Source organism: Temnothorax americanus, unplaced genomic scaffold, assembly GCF_048541705.1.
Source record: "Temnothorax americanus isolate GAGA-0224 unplaced genomic scaffold, ASM4854170v1 Scaffold7, whole genome shotgun sequence".
NCBI lineage: Eukaryota > Metazoa > Arthropoda > Insecta > Hymenoptera > Formicidae > Temnothorax > Temnothorax americanus.
In genome coordinates this window covers 2,006,164-2,029,184 of record NW_027509792.1, presented here as the reverse complement: position 1 = coordinate 2,029,184, position 23,021 = coordinate 2,006,164, and the positions used below count along the sequence as shown (strand labels likewise).

The 23,021-nt window shown below is 39.7% G+C and overlaps 1 long non-coding RNA gene across 1 annotated transcript in view; it reads left to right on the top strand.

Moving 5' to 3' along the window:
• The first annotated feature begins 663 nt into the window (after positions 1 to 663).
• LOC143906257 (uncharacterized) overlaps positions 664 to 23,021 on the top strand; it is a 185,240-nt gene continuing 162,882 nt past the window's right edge. Inside the window, exon 1 of the long non-coding RNA XR_013259469.1 lies at positions 664 to 883. This is a non-coding gene — a long non-coding RNA (uncharacterized LOC143906257). The remainder of the gene's footprint in view (positions 884 to 23,021) is intronic.

The following is a 23,021-nucleotide window of genomic DNA, read 5'->3' as shown; positions in this document are numbered from 1 at the left end:
TAATCAATTGTGCCTTGCATATATTTAAGACGGAATAATAGTTAAAAAATATGTATATACGAAAATATTCTATATGAATATTACATAAAGTAATATGAATCAAATATTATAAAGACATTATTCTCTTGCATTCTATTGTAATTTACCGTGCTATTTTGATTTTAGAAGAAATAAATTCTATTTTCTTGACACTTTAATGTAATTTCAACACTGATTAGTAATTCTATTATTTTATAGCTTTATACAAAATATATAAAAATAAATGAATCTCTCAGATCTTTTTATAACTAGGTAGAAAATATATAGATTTAATAAATACGCGTTTTAAAATTTAATAATATCAATCGCAAATTTATTTTTTGCTCGCAAATAAAAAATCTATAGTGAGTTTTCGGAGGATTAGACCAGAAGTACGTGGGTGATCTCGCGCGTAATACAGGATGTCGCGTCGTGGCAAAAGATATTTTACCCGCGAGTTACGTGCCTCGTCGGTAGCATTAGTACCTAATCTACCGGACTCGCGCTACCGTATAGCTCAGAGAGGAGGCTAGTTTACGGGGAGATAGAAAAAGAACAAAGTGAACCGACAGAAAGAAAGATAAAAGAAGTAGGCCAGGCACAAGGACTCTTGGCCAAGTCCTGATAGTCCTTTTTTCTAGGGATATCGCCTCATCGCACCCGGTTCTCGATGTATCGAATTACGAATGGGCTTTCCTGAGGCTCAGCCATTGGCCAGGACGCATGAGTGTCAAAGGAAGGAGATCCAAGGAGGAGCATGTATGTGCGAAAGGACCACTTGCCTACGAACAAGATTATGCTAACGTACCAGCGTTGGGGTGCACATGCATGTACAGAGGACATCCACACAGTTCGTAGGTCACAGGTAAGACACAGAACGTGCGCAGGTCTGTAACTTCTGGGAAAAACTAATTATGAGCGTGGTGCCGTAGTATTTAGTCCAATTTAGGCGGCGGCACTACCTTTTGTATAGACAAAATCTCGTTTGAATATATATTAACCTGTGATGAGACGCTCGCCGCGACGCGTGCACTTCACGCACGGATTGTCAATTAAGTTCTCCGTTCTATTTTTTCTGCCTTAGTATCTTTTTCGTTGCTCGATATTTACATAACAATGGTAAACTTTAGCTTCTTCGCCAATTGGAATACTATTTTAGCATTTTAATTATCCGTACACGGAGAGAATTTTCTCTCAAAATTTACCCTGAAATCATGGTAGTTGTGGGACAACATGTACCACCAAGACTTTTATGCAAGCTATTTTGATTAATGTCTATCATAATAAAAAATATTAATATCTATTACATTAAAATATAAAATATGTTTGATTAATTTTACAAAAATATATGTAGGAAATTTCAATAATTTTTCAAAATTTACCAATCTGCTTGGTAATTTTTATCACGTTGTTTGTAAAATGTCTTTTGTATATTTTAAAAATTACTTGGTTGCCAAGTTGTCCTAAGTTTATAGTGAATTTAAGGGTAAAATATAAGAAAAAATTCTCTTAGTGTAGTTTTATTTATTTTAGAACATTGAGTAAGTCTCATAATAATTAATTGTCAATACAAATTATTTTTCGCTAATTTATCTAATTGCCAGCTACCTCGTATTTAGTATACGAAATAATACAATTACTAGTTGAGGATAGATAATGAAGAGTTAAAAGGATATATATAGAATATATTTTTTCTCTATGGCGAAAGTAGCATCGTAAATTTATCAGTAAATTTATAAACAACGACTATATAAATTTAAAAGTGGAAGCTTATTAATATGAATGGGTGTCATACAATTTTTTTATACTCATAATTGCAATTATAAGTATACAAAAATTTTTTCTACCTATATATTTCATTGAGTCACCAAACTTTTAATATAAAATATAATGAAGCTTCGGTGCTATGTCAGCCAATTGGCATCCTATTTCTCAAAGCTTCCGCATGCGATGACAAAAAGCTGAAGCTGAGATGTCTAACGATCTTTAGAGACGCACGTGCTCCAAATCATACGCCGACGACGGAGCGAAACTGCAGGGCGCATAATGGTCGTCTAGCAGCTAACCCGTGCATAGCGTGCACACACAAGTTTACGTATATCCTCTGTGTCCCCCGTGCATAACCCAGCTAAGTAAACCCAGCCCACGTTGGGATCGTAAACGCGCTTACAGTGGCGTAGCGCGGCTGAATAAAGTACGACGCGCCAGTTGCATTGTAATTGGTATTAACACTCGCTATTCTGTTTATCCGGAATGCCAAACTCACCACCGCCGGCGAGCTCACCGCTGTGCTGTTACTAAAATAACGTGCCTTATGAACAATTAATCTATCTTATATCAAAACAGTCCGTAAGGTAAATGTATCAATGCACTTAAGACCTACATCTGGACACCTTTATCACTTTAGTTTTTAAATAAGTATAACGCGCGTGTTAGAACTTATTTAAGGACTAAAATGATGAAAATGTCCAGACATAAGTACGTGCCCAGGCATTGCATTGGTACATTTATCTTGCAGTTTCTATATTTGTATCGCTTGAAGATTGATATATTCTTCGTAATATCATATTCAAGGTAATATCCTTTGTTGTGTTAAAATATCCCGTTGGATTTAAGATAGATTAAAAATTTTAGGACTTTTACAATGTTATAATAGTCAATGAAATAATAATTGCAGCAATTGAAATAGGTCTATTGTTGTACAGAAGATCGCTATCATTCAGTTACGAATCACTCGGGCGTTACGTTTCTTCCATCGATAAGATCTATAATTTTACAGACTCGAGTCTACAACGGATTTTTATTAATATCTTATTTTTTTATAGCTTTATGAAAAGAGAGTATCACACGTACCTCGTAAAAAACAAGAAAAAAAAACGTGATCCGTTTTCATAGGGTATTATCAGTACATATATGCATTTATATTGCGACAAAACATTCTGAAGTGAAAGGAATTATATCTCATTGACGAACGTCGGAACGCTTCCGCATGATGCATACCATCTGCTCGCAAATTTTTCGGTTGCGTACGAGCGTTTCTTTAAAATGTCTGTCGATTACGTAATGTGTAATTATTTCTCGTGCCGAGTGCCGCATATATTGCGATGTATTGCGTGTTAGGAAACATTAATTTTGTACGAAAATCAACAATACAAACTTGCTGCCTGAAAACTAATATTTATCGCTGTATCGCCGGGTACTAATTTAAATGGTTACTGATCCGGAGCACGACTTAATTATCACGTTTAGCTATGTTTACATATTAATTATGTCCGCATTAACGATATTATCTTTTTACCTTCAGACAAGTTGTACGATTAACTACCAATTGCAAAACGTGACTTCTATTATTTAAAAATCCGTGTAGATTATAATATTACTTCTCGTGCAGAACGTTTGAACATTTATAACCGTTAAAGTGTATTTATTCGTAATTGAATGTAAACGCTAAAGAATATCCTAGCAAAGCAAATTAAAGACAATCTAAATATCGTTCGATTCTTTTTAGCACACTGTCAGCACAAAGTTATAAATACATGCAATAATTACTATCTTTCAATTTGCATTAGTTGTAAGATTCTAAACAGAACTTTGCAGCCATTTATAAGCAAATAAATTTCGTAAACTTATAATCTTCAATCTTATACATTTGTTCCGGCATCTTACATACATTTTCGATATAGTTTCGCGAAAACTGTTGAATTTTACGACACCATCATCGGAATGGAAAGTGCTTGAAGTCACTTCGAAGACCCGCGCCTTTGTAAAGCGCATTGTTCCGCGCCGATTAGAAAGCCGAAGTTGAATACCGATAGCGTGGCGTTCGGCGTTCACGGGCATACACGCGTCCTACCGTATATAATACAACATTTATTATTGCCAGCATACGTGGCAGACTCACAACGCATCAGGGCTGTGCGGGTAGAACCGTGGCTCGGTAGACCCGCGGGTAGCGCGGGTGGGTGTTCGTGTCGAGAATAAATAGTTGTAAACGCGGGCGCGAAAGGTTTCTCCTAAGAGCCGAGCCTGCTATTGTCTTCGAGAGTTCCAGAGTCTCGTTCACTATTACATATAGTACATTCGTATACCTACGTGTTTGCCAATAATTTCGGATGAATACCTTCCTTTCACTTTTCTTATTTTTAGTTATCAAACATCTCCATCTTTCTTCATTATTTTTTAAACGCTTTTACTATATCTTTTAACGAGTTCAACTCTTTTTTTATATAAAATAAAAGACACTGATTTGTGATGGCCAATAAATGCCGTTATTGTATATATATATATGCATAGAAGTATATAAAGAAATTATCAATGACTTTCTTACACAAATGAAACCGTAATGTGATTCGTTATAATTGTTCTTTTATATACAATTCTATTTTAGACTTCTGTACTTTGGCAAGCACGTATACCTACCAGTATACGATTAACTGTAAGTATGAGAGTCGATCGTTTAATAACAATTTATGTAACTTTGGCGATTGGGCGAAATTTGTACTGGCGCAAACTGAAAATCAAATTAAATCGATTTTGTTTCCGTGGTAAAGCGAAATTGTCGCGCGCTCAAAGGAATTTGGTTTTCGCTCTCACGTAGTCAACTTCAAATACTATTAGACAGGACGGCGCGTACGTTGCGAAAATTAATTGCACTCCAAAGCCCGTATAATTAGGAAGGTCGGTAGAGTATTATTATACGCTAGATTCCACTCGCGACGTTTGATCAGTCGAAGTTATTCCTACGTGGACGGTTTACGTAAGGATTATACCGAAAATGTTGACTTCCGTTCGAACCGGTAGCTCCGGTTGAGTTCGAAACGATAAAAGCTATCAACGGTCGTTAGTCAATGATACATTTTTGTTCTCGCTTGCACACGCGATATGTGGGCGGTAACAGTATCAGTTTTTTTTACGAGGTGCTTGTGAATACGACCCACACCCAATCTTTTGTTTTTTAACAATGTAACATATTGCACTGAATATAACGTAGACGATATAGCGAGTTTTTATCTTAACGCCTCGTCGTCCATTTCTGCTGAGTATTTCGATATTTTAATAATCCTTTAGGTACGAATGCAACTGTAGTCGGAGACGTTTGTCAGTTCAGTTTTTTTTTCTGTGTTATAATTCAAATCCAACACAATAATCCAAAAAAATACATCGTACAAAAATAATAAAAATTAAAACCTAGATCCCATAATTTATATTGCTACATCATAAATGACAACGCGTGCAGAAAAGAGATTCATTTTCTCACATACAAAAGTGCCACAGTCATCTGCTATAAATGTGTTTGAGAAAAATGCGTTTTATGCCACTGCGAGTGGACCAAACGAAGCCACCACGCAATATGCGACAGCATATATGAAAAGCATAATCGAGCCCGAGCGCGATCGCAGACGGTGTCTCGAATCTCGATGCAAAGCCTTTTTAATGCGGTTCTGCCCGTACCGTACTTCGGGCCAATCACGCGTGGCGTCGAATCCTGCCGCGAGTACGGCCCGCGTTTATCGGCAGTGCACAGTGCGACGAACCGCCGCGCCGGAGTGCAGCCGGGTCCGATAAACCGTATGCGCCGGAGAAAAGAGTGTGCACCGTATTATAATGCCATTGCAGACGTGGCATTAGCGTATCGGCCGGCTGCATCTCGATCCCTTCGTCCGTCCGTCCGTTCCTTCATCAGTTACTTTGTAATCCCGTACGCGCGGGATACCACCTTCGGATACTGCTTTGGTTACCAGAGCTGCGGGGTCCGATGTAAATAACGGGAAGCGACTTCCACTCTTCTTCTGGTCTCGCTCCTCCACCTCGGCCGCGACCCGTCAGTTGCGAAATATCTTCAGGGTATAAAGCAGCGTCCGCCGATATATGCTTTCGAAATCGGAAATCATGTCGATGGCTAGACAAATTATCCCTACTTGCTGGAACGCTGATAATTTTCATCGACCGATAACCAGGGAAGCCCTTCGAGCGAACAAATCGTATTGTTCCTACCACGCTATCTCCTCGGCACGTTGTTAGCTTGATATCGTCGCAGTACGAAGGTGCTCGATAGCTTGAGATATTGTATAAGATCCTTGATAAGTATATTTTACACATCAAATCAATTACGAAGCGTTTCTATTTAAACAAATAAACAAATATACTTTTCGACAATTTTCTTCACAGGGGTTATTAGAGATTTTAATTAATTTACTGTAAAATGACAATAATTGAAACGTTATTAAAGATTTTATCTATTTTATAGTAATTTTATCCCCGTAGAAGAGAGATACTCTTAGATCAGTACAATATTTTAACACATGATATATGCACCAATGAAATGAATTTCCCCCCAAACACAGGCACTCATTGGATACGTAGTACGAATCTCGCCATTAATTACTACGGAAATGCTAATTGGGCGTTTGACAACCCTAATTTCCTCGTACGGTTATTAAACGCGCCGCTCTCTCGTTACAACCTCGTTGATCGAGGATTGCATATTGCGTGCGTGCGAACTCGTTAACATTCGGCTATTATAACGTCACACGCGACATTACACTCGCAATTCGATTTTAATATTGAATTTTCCGCGCTATGCGCGAGCACCCTTTTTTGACGTTTCGTTGTACTCGAGGGTTTTGTTAATAACTTGTAATCCACTTGTGATCCATGACAAATTTCCTCGATAACATTATCGCTTTAACATTTCATTATAACGAGGGTGCTTTATTCTCCCTAACAGATTGTGTCACTGACTCGTATAAATCCTCTTTTCACGATCAAAAAATACGGGATACGGGTTAGAATGAATTTATCCCCCCGTCCGATCTGATATATATAATAAAATCCATAGATTCGTTCTCCGCCGAACGCAAAAGTTCATTTCACGGCGAACGTCATCGTTCCAACCCGAAACGATCGTCAGACTCTCCCATACGGAAAGGCTTTTCACACCGGAAAGGCGTATAAAAACGAGGCACCACATTCATAATGAAAATCACGCCGCTCACGGTTGAAATTACAACGGCGCGAAGGCTCGTCTAAAACAATCCGCACCGTTTATGAACGCCGACCGTTACCGGAAGATGAAGCCGTCAATGCGCTTTTATTGATTCCAGATAGTTAGGGTAGGTTCCTGTAGATAACTAGGGGGTTCGTGCATATGGGAAACCGTGTGGCAGGCAGCCGCCGGGGTCTCAGCTGCGTACACATCGAAACTAATCCAGGATATATCCATAACCCGGACAGAGAGGCCGGCAATAAAAATATAATGCGCGATAAACGCGTGAAAGCGTATTCCAACTCCCGCCCCGTGTGTTACTGACATTCATATCGACCGTAGCTCTTCGCAGTCCACGAGCCCATTGTATCTGGATCCATTCGCGAAAGCGTTTAACCGCCTTAACGGTTCGATCGGCAAATCTTGTCTCTCGTCCGATCGCCGAACTCGGGAAACCGATTACAGTCTTTATCGAGCGAACGCCGTTTCTGGTTCTTGTTCTTTGAATCGACTACAGGTAAATCTGATATGCTCTCGTATACTTTGTGATGCGTTGTGATAATGTATTATGCATCTTTGGAATCAAAATTTATATAGTAATCTTGAAGATTTCAAGTTCTTCTCAGTTTTTCATTAGAGATATTGCAGTATATATTATTAATGTAATAATCTCTTGAATGATTCTCTTCCTGAGTAGTTAAATCTGTTTTTAATAAATTTGAAATTCTCTTTGCGATTAAAAAAAGATACAAGACACGTACACACATAATTGTCGGTTAGAACTAGAGATGATAGACAGATATAATGCGTGATTTATTATTAGCCGACGACTATTCGTCGTCTTAATATGGCATATATATTCTCTCAAACGACGTAATTATACACATCATTATCTCGATTCCGAGACAAGACAATGAAGTTCTCTCGGGGAATGGATCGCTTTTCGAAATCCCGAGTTCGGTATTGATCGAGAGACCAGTAGAGTCCAAGCTCGGTTTCGGAGGGTTTGGGCGACAAGATGTTAACACGTGTGTTCTCTCCCGCGTGTTGGAGCCAGACCAACCGAGGTGAGGTGACACGACGTAATCTGAGACAGCCGACTTCGACGTGGAGACTCGGTCGAAGAACCAACTCGCTCGCCGCGCACTTTGCTTTGCTTTGCTTTACTTTGCTTGGCTTTGGCTTGCTTTGCACGAACGGCCGAAGCGCGCCCGAAGGATCTGTCTCTTACACACGGCAGGATGCGCCGTGACAAAAGAGCAAAGTGTCACGAAGCCCACGACCGTCAGGCCGGTGTGGGAATTTGCGTGCAATTTGTGCATGCCGGCGAGGCATCTGCCCGAGCGAGCGTGATTCGTCCGCGTCAAAGAGGACACCGTAAAAAAATAAAAATTAAAAAAAAAAAAAAAACATGTATACGGATGCGGCGTCAAAGTGTATCTGGTCGTTATATTAGTTACGTCCCGCGTATATCTTTTTCGTATCAAATTATATGCGTGTCGTGCAATTCATCTTACTTGATTGCCGACAATTTTGCATCGCCACGCAAGAAGCGTAAGTCGCTTTTAATTAGAAAATTTGCGTGCTATATAGAATACTTATGCAACTTCGTCGCGCATTTTCCTTGATGTGATCGAATTTATGTGAAACAATCCACATCAGTGATAGCCAATTTTTATTGAATTTGAATAAGCAAGGATGATGCGATAATCGATAATACCGCGTGATGTTAAATATTCTTTGAAACTCGGTGCTGTGTGGGTTGAAGAAGACAGAAAGTGGGACTCTCTGCACGAATCGTGCAGAATGTAAGGGAAAAGGACGTGCCCATCTGCCGTAGTGTTAGCCAAGGTACGCAGGCACGCAACGCGTGACGCTGCGATTTTTTTGCGGTCGGCTAAATCGACCGAGGCGAATCGCAGTTTCTTTGCTTTCGAAAAATTACCAATCAGGATGGAATCCATGCGGGAACGTGAATATTATCGAGATGCTCTGGAGCGTAAATCTGCAACGTTGCAACATAATTACTCTTTCTGGCAATTGCTGTTTCCTGTCGCTAATGGTACGCTATTGTCCGCGGAGAAGTAACATAGTAATGCGTTACATGACTGATGCCGTAAGAAATAGTAAATTAAATACGGAAAAAAGAATCAGATTTGATGTATGTTTCAATATTCCTGGATGTAAAGTTCATAATTACGATACATTGTGCACCAATTAAACAACACGATCGCGTAACTTTATATCGCAATAATATTAAATATTCACGCGATACAACGATCTTCTCTTCAAGTAACAAAGCGCAATCATTTCCTATGAATCACGCCGAGCGTCATGCAACCACCACTTTCAACGTGTGTACATTAAGAGCGTTTGTTTATTTTTCACGTAACCGCCTTTCTTCTCCGAATACCGCTTATCGTTATCGTTCGCCGTAATTATTACTGATATCATACGTGGATGTCATCAGACGGCAATGACATCACTCTAACGTGAAAAGAAAAAAAAACTAATCGGGATCAGATGATTAACGTTGTTTGCTTAGTACGCGTTTCGTACAACGAGCGCGAGTGAAGACGGACGAAACAGGTAGACGAGCCACGAAGATCTGAGCGGAGACAGCTAAATAAACACTCTCGTTTCGCTGGGTACAGGCCGCGTGCAAGCGATCAACAACGTACATGCACGCACGCATGCACGCACGACGCGTGCGTGTCGAATTTCGCTTGCGTGTAAATGCGCGATTCGCGAAAGCGAGCGCGAGACCTTCGGATCGCTTCTGGATTTCGCACAGCGTTTGGCTAAATGCTTGATGCATCATTTATTGTATGTTCAACAAACACGATTTATCGGATTTCCCGCTGTAGTCTTCGCGTTCAACGGCATAATTCCTTAATCAGTTCTCGTAAAAATAGCTGTCGCACGCGTCCGCTATTATTAGAGTTCGCAATTTTACAATTTGTACGGTGATGAAACGATTCATCTTATCGCGGATGATTCACGCTCTTCCCTCTCGATCCCGATCGCGGTTTTACACGACCAAGTACACGAAAAAAAATGACGGCGCCATCATGGTCCCGGTAGACACCGGATGACGTGCACGTCACGCGCCATAATTGAATGATTATTGTTAACCGTAAACGGGTAGCCGTAGGAAGAGTCATTAGGAGGTGACTGAAAAATTCTTCGCGACGAGCGGAACCCATATACGTCTACGTCGCGCGCAAGCCTGTAATTTTCATCATTGTGCGGAGAACGTCCCCCTCTCGTCTCCCTACAGCATCTTCACCCCCGCATGCTTCGACATCGTTTTAAATCGTCAAATGATGATTATCATCTCGATATAAAAGCCACATCCTCTCATCTTTGCTCTCCTTGTAAGTCTCCTTCTTTCAGGATTTTTCCGGTTTCCTTTTCTACGTCATTTTTCCCCCTTATAAATGGAGCAAGCGTTTCCAGAGCAATCAACGACGAGCAGCTGTCCGCGAATGTACTCGCGAGTGCCCGTTCTTTGTCCGCAGGAAAGGTTTTTAAGGTTTCCTCGAATCAAATCACACAAGTTCGGAACGTGACGTCTCAAGGCTGAGGCATGCATGATGTTACGTCGCGTCTCGATAGGTACGCTTAAACGGTTTCCTATCGAGGGTGAAAAAATCTAATTGGTTATCGGGAGTTATTATGAGGGATCCACATTAATTGATTTTCTCTCTTTCGTATTTACGTAATTGGGTCATTATTATTCGTTGCTATTTGTCATTATTCGTTGTTATTCGTTGTTATTACAAGATAAAGTACATTTAACGATACGATTAAATTAATCATGAAGCTTAATTAGTGTCCTGTAATGATATTGATTGAAGTTATCATCAAATTACTAACGAATCTACACGTGTTTGACATATTTCACTACGTCTGTATTTATATGATAAAATAATAGGATCTCAATTAAGTAAATTATACGAACTGACAAGTCTTTGTTTGGTTTTACCGAACAGAAAGATGTAAAGATCAGGAGAAAAAATAGAAAAGAAAAAAAAAACACAAACTCTCTCTGACAAGTCTATCCGTGAAATTGTTCACATCCGGATCCAGAGAAACGGAAAATTACGCACACCTGACTAAGTGTGCACAACGCATGAAACTTTCCGCTTCTGCTGATTCTAATCGAAAGAGCTCTCTGACAAGTTTAGTTTAAGGGTTTCGAGATCTCGACTGTCGTAATTTCCAAGGAAGGGCTCTTCGGTAGCAGAAACAGGTATAGTTGAACCACCGAGCGGAGATGCGCTCCGATCGACGGAATGAATGGAGTTTGAATAACCACTTGCTTATATCACAAAATATCTATGCTTTCCACAATTATTGCTCGTATCACGCTATCGCCGTACAAATTTGCCCTTTATCCAATTAATATGTATTTTCTATGTAATCACTATATTTAAAGCACGCGGATATTTTTTTTAAATGCCATTTAGCCTCGGGCAAGATACACGGTGGCATCCCTCGCAGATACATGCTACTGCATCTCTTGATTTATGTAGGAGCGAGCGAAAGAAAGAGAGAACGCGGGGCCGAACAGGATTCAGCGGATGGATGGACAAGAGAGGACGACATTCGGGGCCCGTCACAACACAGTGTCACTTCTCTGTCAAACCGGATTAGACCAACGGACGGGCGGTATTGGATGGGGCAACGAGGTTTTTTGTGCTTGTATAGGAGCATGCTGCCGCGAGATCGAGTATATCGCGATAGGAGACCCGGGAGACCCACGCGCGATCCGCCGTCGCTTTCACCGCTACGCGCCGCGCCGCGCCGGTCAGCCCCGCTCTCCTACGGACGACGATAAATTCGTGGGTAATATTGATAGCGACACCGCGGACAAGATCCGGTTGGCCCGGCTTGTCCCTCGTCCGGTCGGGATAAATTCTTTTAACGAGCGAGTGCGCGTCGCCCGGTAAAGCGCATTGTTGCCGGCACAATCTATCTCTCTCGCTTCCTCGACAGTTAACTCACCCGCGATGGCTTCTCGATCATAGGTGGGCAGTGAGTTATGCGTGCGATCGCCTTTGCAGAGATGCGAGTGACGCGCGAGGATAATCTATCGTGTGAGCGAAGATCGCTTGATAGAGTGATGAAACCGATATCACGATACCGACGCCACGAACAAAAGGCGCTCACGCTTATAATTGAATCGAGTCGTGAAAATCAGCATCATCTTGAAACGTATACGAGATAAAGAAGAGAAAAGGAACATGACCGTATCCTTTTTATCTTCGTTAAAGTGAATAGATCGATTACTATTAGTAAAATCATCACAAACAAAGTCCGTCGAATGGAATTGATAGACATCAGGATAACAGGACGCAAAAATCATTTCAGTAGATTATAAATTAAGATTTCAGGGGAGAATTTGTTTACCTAAGTAATGATAAAATAACGAAATAATTATTCTCTATGCTTGCGAGCGACAAGCAGAAAGAACAGAATAATCTTTTGTAAGCTTGTTTGTTCGTCATCGTTCACGGGGCTATCAATATCTTTTCAACGAAATTAACTCTCGCACATGCCGCCGTATCGTAAATTATCGTCGGACTTGATGGTCCACGTAGTGGGTGTCTCTATTGTGGACGGATGTCTAATTTACGCAACTGTTACGCGGGCTCAGACGGACGAGGCCATAGTATCATCTTTGTTCGCCGTCTTGTAAGATCGTTCTGAAGCGGCTTAGATGCGCGTAAACGAGCGGTCTGCTCGACGGTAGTCGACTCTATGTTTATTGCCACTGTTAATTACTTTACGGTCGGTCATTACTGTCGTGACGCGGTCATTTCGCGAGATAATGTACTACATTGCTGCGTTACGTACTATCTTCTGTAATACCGAAAGCGCGAAACACAAGTTATCCCACGTGGGCGGGCAGGGAACGCAGTATCGGCTCGTAAACATCGAGCGAATCATAGAATTTTCACGTTGGGAGGCGCGGATAACGGTTCCGGTGTAAGATAAAATTGTCCGTACAGCGCGAGCGGTCAGAGATCGGCGATTCCACAGTTTATCTGAATATTTTGTCTCGTGGAATCTAATCGGTTTAAACCATATATTGTGAACGTGAATTCACGCATTAATTCGTACTCTTCTACTCTATTTATACTTCAAAGATCAAAGATCGCAAATTTAATTAATAATGAGTATGTTATTTGTTAGATATTTAATTGTTCAGTTGATACCATTAACGGAGTATAATGCATAAGCAAAGTTTTATAATATATCTAAAACATTAAACTCGTGGTCACGCAATTAAATCAAAAAGATGTCGCTACATGTTGATGAGTTACATGTCTGATTTGGAGAAAAACCAATGAAAGAAAATGCATATGCACTCTCGATTCGCATAAGCATTGGCTGAGATGATCGGGATACCGATCGATCTTCCAACCTTCTTTTCATTTTGACGACCGCATGATCTCGCGGTAAGAAGAAACGCACGAAGGACGAACAAGTATGTTGCGGTAACAAGTCCGTTCCAAAGACGATCCTAATTAATTAATGAGGTAACGTTCGTTGAATGCTCAACGCATATAGATGGCTCCAGACTGTCCGTATATAATCATTTACATTGGGTTAATTGATTAATTTCGAAGGGAAAAAAGTGGGCAATATGTTCGAAAGAATTGTCTTGCGTTTCATGCCACAGATAGCTATGGTAATAATAATGTTAGCATAAATTACGCCTTCGGAATTAATAGCGAGTAATAACCGTCAAGTGAAAAAAAACTAATCCGAAAATATTACGTCAGGCAATACTAACGACATCGCGTAGTGAGTTCTTCTGTCGACACAACACTACCTATCTGATTAAAAAACGATCTAAATCAATTAACAGACGCTTGACAGACGGATCATCCTGAGATATGAACGCTGTCCAGCAAACCGGTATTTTGTACAAATAAATAATCTGCTTAATTTCGGTAGTCTTCCTGGTATACAATTAAACTCTACACACAAGTGTAGTTAAATTGATTACTCAATCACGGTGGGTTACAAACACACATACATATAATAACAACGTTATCTTAATCATAAAGCCGGGAAACAAGCAACATTTTTAATTCTTACACTTCCCGTTACACTGTTAAAGGTTCGAGGATGAAATTTAAACCAATACCACGAATTAGATTTTATTTTGTTATTTTTAACTACCATGTGCGTCAAAATTTATTAGTTTGAAACAAAATAGGATTATTTTAACTCCATTGGTTTAGTCAAATTAACATTGTTTTAGTTAAATTAAGTACATATTGAGTAGGAGCAGTGGCGACCTATGGAATAGTTAAAAATTACTCATAATTGAGTTTAATTTAACCCTATGAGTTTAACAGTGTAGAAATTAACGACAGCAGAATGCGACCGAAGAATTCAAAAATAATTTAACTATATAAATGACAAATGTTTGGATGCATCTATTTAGGTGACCAAGTCATGTGTCTGGCTTTTAAAATCAATTGCTATGATAGCAGGCGCAATTACTAAAAACTTGGTCGCATCACGCGTTGACGGCGCAAATTTTTGCGCCACGAGCCGAAGGAGCGACTAAGCCGAGTTTAGCTTGAATGTGGCCTTAATTAATTAACGAGACGACGCTCGACGGATCGTCAGGGACTCGAGCTAGGGAGCGGACCGGGCCGGAAAACCGGCGTTCCGTACGAGCGACCGGCGCGGCGCGTTCTTCCGAGCGTATCCGTGCTCTATACGGTGTGCTAATTCGGTTAAATGCTTAATTGCTTAATTTCATTTAATACGTCTGCTTTCCGAGTGACTGCACCCGGCTGTCTCTGCCTATCTCTTCAGCTTCCTTCCTGCAGAACTTTTTCCGCGCACGCTTCCCCATCCGATTGACATTCCTAATCTCCCCCTTCTCTTCCTCCTTCTTCTTAACCATCACCTTATTCTCAGCCTTCTCGACTTCGTCCCCGCCGATTGTTCCGGCCGTCCCACCTTCTCGAGGACGGTCCGGAGGATTCGAAGAAGGGAGGATGCGAACGAGCGAGCATGCGTTTCCGCCGCGGATGGCTGATCCATTCGCGACGAGGTCGACGGCCTCGCCACGACCGGGCCATCACGGCAGAAAGAAATCACGGGCATAATTAGCGAATGATTGATCGATGCGTGTCGCACAAGCTATGCATGCGCATTGGCTCCTTCTCCTTCTCTTTCCCAGTCCCGGTAATGTATCTTCGTCTTTCTTTCAGCTCGTCGTCGTTTCTGCCTTTTCTCCGCCGACTCTACCTCGCGTCTCCGTTCCCTGTCCAGTCCGGTTCGGTTCGCGATCTCTTTTTCTTTTGCCTTAATTTAGTGCCCATCCGCGGCAGGCATACGCCCTAAGAATCGCGTATATATATATACGCAAGTGGTCGTACGCGAATGCGTGTAACATTCAGCATTTTTTTTGCCGCGACCGGCAATCGTCGATACCAATCGAACTAGTTAGCTTGTGCACTGAGATCATGAGTTATGATTTTAGCATATAGCACACGTTTATTATAATTGGGATGATCTTATGAAAAAAGCTTAAGACTTTGTAAAATCGCACGGTTGACGTAAAATCGTGAAAAAAACTGTCAATACGAAATAAATAAACATCAAATGCGGGCCGGTGTTATTTCAGTGATACCACCGATCGCGACGATCGTTTATGATTCCCGTTCAAAACCGCTTAACGTTGTCAGTCCGACGGCGATGTCCTTACGCGGAACGAAACGCGGCGGGTAATAAAACGCCGTCGTAGAAGCGATCCCTTCAAAAGGTGATCCGCGACGGCATAAAGGGCGATAAAGATACGGATTACCGGGACGGGCGTCAGCGACCGTGCCACTTTCTTTTACGAGCCTGTTTTGAATTTCGCGTACTGTCCCTCCAGCCAGTAAACTTCCGCTCGAGCGCGCGCAAGCCGGCCTTTTGCCAGTCCGCATTGGAAACTACGCGGTGGCGTTAAATCGTCCAACGTATTCGTTGACTGCAACTGTATTACGTTCGGAAATTAGCCCGGGTGTAATCGATTAGGCTAATGCGGTCATACCGCCGGTATCGCGTATCGTATTTCGATATTGTAGATACGATTGTATTGATCGTAGAGGATACGCTTGGTGATTATACTGGTCCGCTCTTGATTAAAAGGATTGTATTATTTCGATTTATTCGTTTATATTTAGCCAAATTTTATTCTTTCTTCTAATTTAGCAGCGGTATAGGAATACGCGATAATGCTTTCATAAATTTTTAAAAACTTCTTATCGTGAAAATCAATAAAACGATCAAAATTATTCATCATCAATTAATCTGATAAAAAGTTTGTTCGATAATTATTTCTACACTGAGAAAAAAATATTTAAATCCAAAAAAATATTTATTTAGGTGGCTGCCAACAGCTTATTTATTTAACATAATACACATATTTTTTTTTTATTTAGAATTAGATATTTTTATTTAAATTAAGTAAAAATATCTAATTCTAAATAAATATGTGTATTATATTAAGGGAGTCGTTTGGTCAAGAGGCTGTTTTTTGGGAGGAATTTTTTGTAAGGAATCATAAGAATACACTTTTTTGAAATTTTTACATCATATTTATTGATATTTGAAGAGTATTTAAAAATTTTTCCAAGTTGATATATGGTCAAGAATCCGCTGTAGAGCGTCCCGACGACAGCTGTGTAAAAAAAACGGTACCCACGATTCCGGATCTTCAGTTCATCCTAAAAAAAAAATTATTTTTGATCTGTGGATGTGTGGCTATCGTGTGAACTAGAACCAAATAAAAATATTGAAATTTCAATTTTTGCCAACGTTTTGAAAAAAGTTCATAATGAAACTCTTTTTCAAAACGTTGGTAAAAATTGAAATTTCAATATTTTTATTTGGTTCTAGTTCACACGATAGCCACACACCCACAGATTAAGAAATTTTTTTTTTTTTTTTTAAGATGAACTGGAGATCCGGAATCGTGGGTACCGTATTTTTTACACAGCTGTCGTCGGGGCGCTCTACAGCGGATTCTTGACCATATATCAACTTGGAAAAATTTTTAAATACTCTTCAAATATCAATAAATATGATGTAAAAATTTCAAAAAAGTGTATTCTTATGATTCCTTACAAAAAATTCTCCAAAAAAAAAAAACAGCTTCTTGACCAGACGAGCCCCTTAAGTAAATTATTGACAGCCACCTAAATAAATATTTTTTTGGATCTAAATATATTTTCAGTGTATTTTTTATATTTAAAAAAAATATAGAAGGATTCCTCTGTTTATCCATAAATATCTATATATATATACATATAATATTTTTAATATAAGATGTAAGAGATACCTTGCGCCTCTTGGAGGAACGATCAGCATCAGTAGTAATGTTACTTACCTGAAACAAAAGAAAAAATTATTAGCATAAAAGGTTGCGTATTTTTCTATCATTATTTAACTGCACTAAATGCATATAGTTCGCAATTTTCCGTGAAATTATTACACATAAAGCACGGAAGACTTGAATGTGTTCATAAAATATCAGTTGTTGTGCGTGGTCTTAAGGCTTTCACATTTTTATGTAAGAATTCAGCAATAAGGCAAAACTAATATTGTCATAAAAAATAATAACACTTAGAATAGCGTTACTGTCTCTTTTGACGTTGCCATTCCAATTCAATATGAAGAAATATAACAATGTATAAATACATAGAAGATAATACAAAAAGAGAGAAGAATAATAAAATAATATATGGAGGGGTAAAAACAAAAACCACAGTGATGTAAGTCAAATTTTTAAAAATATTTTTTCGCGTGCATAGATGCAATTTATATATTGTACAGATTGCATCTATGCACACGAGGAAATATTTTTAAAAATTTGACTTACACCACTGTGTGGTTTTTACTCCTCTATATGTATACATATATTAGGTGCGTATACAAGATCATTCACACTATGTCAATCAAACGGGTAGATACCAGTGCGCGTCGCTTAGTCAGCGTACATCGCACTGTTATCTCATATCAAAATGCGAATATTCTCTATGAATAAATTATCGCTTGTTATCCTGTACGCACCTAATTAGTTACGGTAACTATAATAGTAAGCATATCATGACAATTGTTCTCTGAGGCGAATATTTCGCGTAATTCACTCGTTGGAGTTGGAGATAAAAATTGAAACAAATGGAAAGTGTAATTTATTATCTTATTTCGGCATTTATGCAAATAATTCTTTCTTTAATGACGTTCATACACGCACATCGAGCTATCAATTCTTCCGTAAATCAATGTAAATTCGTCTTTTTCAGGTCGAGAATAAAGTGATTCTATACACGAAACATCGCATATAATTCTTACAATGGAAAGCCGTAATACGATTGTTTATTAATAATTATAGTTTGATACGTAAGAAATAATGTAAGAATATTTTATAAGGCGATGAATGCTTAGCGGCGACGAGAGTCGGTCGATGTATGTACGCCGCCCAGCAATCCGGGCATACGTTTTTTGTGTACATACAACGCGTCGCATCGTCGTGTTTACCTTGTTGGTTGCGATCAACGTCTATATGTATGCGTCATTGGGGACAACGGCGACGACGCTCGAACCTTCGGACAACAGCGTGAGGCACTCCGCATTTTCGCATTACGCACTACGCACTTCCGAAACGCACGACACTACTTTCGACTAGAGTCCTGGATAATCCGAGAAGAGTTGAGACTGTTGAGAGCTCATTGAGAGAGGTATAGTCTGATTGGCTGCCTAAATCATGTAATCTGGGCGCCATTTGATTTTTGTTACTGCATTAACGATTGGTTTCTATCTTTGAATCCCACCAATCACGCTCTATTGCTACTTAGCCGTTCGGTGAGGGTGAGGTGCATTTAAAGGTGCTACACCGCTCGCCTGAGCTCAGGCGAGCGGTGTAGTACTAAACGCACCTAAGTGCACCTTTAATGGCGGCGCCGCGCAACAGAAAACAGACCTAAGGACTCGTAACAACAAAATGGTGAATATATCGATATACCCGATACCGTGTCAACTCCGTGTCGCTTCTCTGATTTCTAGGGCTTTACTTTAGATCATTAACAAACTATCGCAAATACGGAACGAATCATTTTCGACTTTATACAGCATAGCGATGTGTTTAATTAGCATGTACGCAGTTCTTAGCTCCGTATTTTAATGTGAGTAACGTCGGGAGTGTCGAGCGAATGCCGTGCGATTATTCTGATTATTACGCGCGATTGTGATTATTGATTGATCGTGTTCTCGCGAGTGTTGTGTCAAGTGAATGCAATGGAGCTGACAATCTGGGAAGAGGAAGAAGGTTAGGAGAAGCATCGGGCAGAGTATCCCCTTGGTGGTAAGTATAAATTATTGTTTTTTACTTTATTTCTTAGGACCATTCTACAATACGTCGTAAACGATGTCAACTGCTAGTTGAAAAATGTTATTTCCAGTCGCGCTTGCCAGTTGCGGTTGTCAAAAGAGAGTTGGCGAATTTTTAACTTTTTTGGCGACAGCAACCGTGTGGTGTGTGTGTGTGTGTGTGTGTGTGTGTGTGTGTGTGTGTGTGTGTGTGTGTGTGTGTGTGTGTGTGTGTGTGTGTGCGCGCGCGTGTGTGTGGGGCAATCGGCAATCAGAAATAACACTTTTCAACTAGCAGTTGCCATCGTTTGCGACGTATTGTAGAATGGCCCTTATACTTACTTACAATATCAAACATTTATTATTATATTTTGAGTTATTCATTTTTCAAATATTAATTACTTTGGGCATTGCCCAATAGCAATATGCTATTATTTGAATTTGCATTTTATATTCTATAAATCAATTATAGTTTCGAGCATCGTTTCGAATGATATACTATTGAATGATATACTATTTTTTGTTTTAAAGATCTGTGTAAAATTGTAATTATGGATATGTATAGACGTGCTGGGTAAGGTATACGTACACATTTAAAAACATAGGAATATAAATTGAATATCTCACAGAGATCTATTTTCTTCAAAGGGATGAGCTAAGATAGATTAACACAACTATTTAATCTTGAAACTTGTATAATATTTAAATAATCCATAATTTATTAAATGCTTTATACACGAATCGTAGTAGAGATTAGAGGATTTTTTCAGAAAATAAAATTATATTAGTAATTTTATTGAATTAATTTTTTAATATAAATTTTTTTATATAAAAAATACAATATAATGTCAAGTACGATGCAATGAATTCAATTTTCAAGAGTGAGAGAGAGAGAGAGAGAGAGAGAGAGAGAGAGAGAGTTCATTATTAATAATAAAAAAATAAAATAAAACTGTAAAAAACTAAAATACTGATATTTTATGGAATATATAGCTTTTACTTCCATTTCTACATGGTATATATATCTCGAAGATTGGAACAAAATATTTTTATGTATACGTAAATCGCATTTATATGAAATAAAAATAATATTATAATATTCATATAAATATTTATTTGTATAACGTGCCAATTGTACTTTAATCCATTTATAATCTATCCATTTATATTATTTGTTTGCTATTTATTATTATAGTATATTTATAAAATGCTACGTACTAAGTAATCATAAAAATAAAAATTGTCTTTTTTATGAAAGGAGGTAGCCGAATCTCGCATGTCCCTACGGTGGTCGATGGGATTCATGGATAACAAATCAAGGGAGCAAAGGTGGAAGATGTCACGACAACGCAAGATGTAAGTAAGCATGCATTTATCTCAAGATCATTATAAATATTCATTCTTATAACGTGCCAATATCTTAATCTACCATTTATATTACTTATTTGCTATTTATTGTTATAGTGTGTATATTTATAAAATACTACACACTAATCGTAAAAATAAAACATGCTTTTTTCATGAAAGAAGACGACCGAATCTCGCATGTCTCGACAGTGGTCGATGGATATTCATGGATAACAAGGGAAGGAAGCAAGGGTAGAAGATGTCGCAGGACAACGCAGGATGTAAGTAAGCATACGTTCGTCTCAAGATCAAAGATCAATGTCCACTGGAGTCGATTTGAAACGCGGGTGCGCAAACATTATCGTACCTCCGTGGACTTTGTATACAGTGCTCTGCCGCCGCCGGTACACGGTACTCTGCTTCCTCTCGCCTCTCTTTTCCATCTTTTGCCAACCCTTCAGATACGTGCATAATCTTCGGCCGCGTCCCGGTGGGAATGTGCGTGAGTGCGTGTTCGGGAGGAAACGCGAAAAGGGGAGTAGAATGGATAGCGCGACTCGGTCCTGGTGCAACTGTATGTTAATCGAACGCGCATCCGAATACGGAATAAGGATGGAAGCCGTCCGGTTTGATATAGCATTCTGTCTACGTTTCTCATTCCTTCGACCGTCATTCACCTCTTCCTTCGTCATCTGGTGATCTCCTCCGTATTCATCTCGCGCGCTCGCTGCTGTCTTTTACTTTCCCCCGTCGATTCGTGCAACGAGGGCGCGGTTCCTCCGTCGACACTGCATGAGAATCGAAAATGATCCGTTCTCTATTTTATTCTTGGACTATCAAGCACATTCTCGTCTTTCCTTTTATTTCATATCTACGTATTAGTATAGCAGATCACATTGATAATCCGTTACAAAGTTTCGCTGGTAATTGAGATAATGATAGCACTCGTTTTATCACACTTCAATACATATTGAGAAAGCTTGAAAAGTATAATATCATAATTGCACTTTCAATGATATAAATATCAAATATTCAATGATATAAATATCAATTATTAAATATCAAATATTTAATTAATATGAAATATAGATCTCTCCCTTTGCAATAATTGAATAATTAAATATATACTTCGTTATGATTATCGACTTCATTATTTTTAGTAATATTACAAGAAGATGTATATCGCTCTTGTCGATTTTATATAGAATCAAGGAAGAGGTATTGTTTTTGCATTGGACATATTACGAAAGTTTTCTATAGTACAAATCTTAAAACGTGTGCTGATGTCCATCATTATCGAGCATCGTTGTGCGCTGCTTAAACTGATCGCCGCTGAAAACCAAGCGATATAAAATACTGCCGTAGCCTGCGGCGATATCTGCTCGCGGGCAAAAGACGCGCCTCAGGTGGTCTCCAGTTCCTTTCCGGCGTCCGTCGTTCGACGAGCTGACGAGCGAGTTCGCAATAAATTGGAATACGCCAACGCGCCATCAACCGCGTCTCTTTCTTTCTCTCGATGACTCCCGGCTCCCGGTAGTTTAAGCTACGAATAATGGTAGGAGAGGGTGTTCTCTCGAGTCACCTGTCCAGTTGGCAGATAAACGCGAGAGTATCCACGATTGGCTTGCGCGAGCTCACGTCCTTGGTGGCTGTCGGTCTAGTTGGGTCAACTGAGTCGTTGAGAGGATCTCTCCTCTCCTCCTCGCGTAAATCTCGCGCCGACGATCTCAACTGGCGCGAGTTAGGTACGAACTAGATCCCGCGAAGGAAGCCCGTAGAACTTGGTCTCCCGAAGGGAGACACGCAAAGAGTATCCGCGAAGGTAACCGCAGAGGTAAAGCAGCAGTGGGCGCTCGATAATGTGCGGCGAATCGAAAGCGAGCTGCGGCGCAGTCGTTAGACTGACTAGCGAAGTGCGTCGGATGTAAAAATGAAATGCACGTCAGGCGGAACGTGCCTGTCGCGATTTCCTGATATCGAGAACACGCGCGGCGTCTCTTGCCTTATTTGTTGACGAGAGTGATGCCGGGATTCATAGACGCGATTTTTGTAATAAATTATATTGTCTCTCCTTTGACGCGAACTTCTATAGAAATTCAATATCTGTCCAGGAAAAGTATAGCCACTGATTTAATTTAATCTTTTTCGATTAAAAGGGTCCATCAGAAATCTCAATAATTGAAGAATAATTTGTACAGAATTCGCGCGCGCGCGTGCGTATTGCTGATATTTTTCGTGTATTGATATGATATTACGTTTACAAATAGAAATAGAAAAATGT